This window comes from Meriones unguiculatus, chromosome 10 (genome assembly GCF_030254825.1).
Source record: "Meriones unguiculatus strain TT.TT164.6M chromosome 10, Bangor_MerUng_6.1, whole genome shotgun sequence".
Lineage (NCBI taxonomy): Eukaryota > Metazoa > Chordata > Mammalia > Rodentia > Muridae > Meriones > Meriones unguiculatus.
In genome coordinates, this window is record NC_083358.1 from 40756072 (window position 1) to 40757402 (window position 1331).

Consider the following 1331-nt stretch of genomic DNA (forward strand, 5'->3'; position numbering starts at 1 on the left):
ATTGAGTTCCAAACCAAGCAAAGGTTATATAATGAGACCCTATCTAAGGAAGGAAGGAAGGAAGGAAGGAAGGAAGGAAGGAAGGAAGGAAGAAGGAAGGAAGAAGGAAGGAAGGAAGGAAGGAAGGAAGGAAGGAAGGAAGGAAGGAAGGGAGGAAGGAGGAAGAGAGAGAAAGAGGGAGAGAGAGAGAGAGAGAGAGAGAGAGAGAGAGAGAGAGAGAGAGGAGAAAGGGAGAAAGGGAGAAAGGAAACAAGAAATAGAATATACCAAGATTAACCAGCCCCTAGAGGTGTTGCTGGTTTGGCTGCTGTTTCACACATGCGCCAGTAGGTGGCAGAGAGGAGAGACACTATGTTCTGACCTGTGACCATCTAAATGATCAGAAGCCTAACATTGCCTGGAAAAGGGGAACCTCAGACCACTAGTCCGATGCCAGGACAGGCAGATAGCCTGAGACAACCACCAGTCTGGTGATGTGTAAGCCTGGGAGCATAGCCCATGCTCCAGATGACTCCTTCCCTGTGCCATAATGCATGAGCAGGGAATAGCAAACCAGAGAGCACTCCTGAGCTGACTGCAGACACTCAGAGACCCTGGGTGCCACTAACAGGAGCAAATGGGTGATGGAAATGGAACAGAAAGAGAAACAGAAGGATGTGGACACAATGAAGAGAGGCAGAACTAGAGACTCTAGGGTAGTGAGGAACAGCTTGATGTAAGTAGCTGGTGATGCCACTTAGGAGCAATGATAAGGTCCTGGCCTGTCCCACCATGGTGGTGGTGGGGGGAACAGGTCATCTGTGGCCCTGCAGCAGCAGGGGTCTGTTTCCACCAAACCAGATGGACATCCTTGGTCTAAGCTGCCGGCCAGGGACATGTGGATGTCGAGGGCTGTGAGAACTCACCCCATCCCTCACCTGGGCATCGTGGGAAAGCTGTCCCTGTGGGCATGAAAGCAGAATAGCTGACCCCACCCCCAGCCTGCTGCAGCACTCAGGAGAGCAGGCTCTGCACTTCGCCCGAGCCCAAGGGCATGAGCATGGGAAGCTGTCCCTGCAACTTGTCTGCTGCGTGGTGACTTAAGTAAAGGACAGATGCCCCACTCCTCACACCTTGCCACCTATGGCATGCAGGTCATCAGAGCTGGAGAGGTGGCCCTGCCCTTCACCTGCTGCAGCACTTCAGAGAACTTTCCCTGCACCTCACCTGAGCAGCACAGTAGAGCTGACCCTGGTGGTGGGGACAAAAGTGAGCTGGCCCTGAGGGTGTGAGCATGGAAGAGCTGCCCCCACAAATTCTATGCCCAGTGGCATAGAATCAGTGTGGGAGAG

General features: G+C 53.2%; 1 pseudogene; it reads left to right on the plus strand.

Annotated features, from left to right (window-relative positions):
* Positions 1-276: 276 nt before the first annotated feature.
* Positions 277-395, plus strand: LOC132646197 (small nucleolar RNA SNORA17; annotated as a pseudogene).
* Positions 396-1331: the final 936 nt, after the last annotated feature.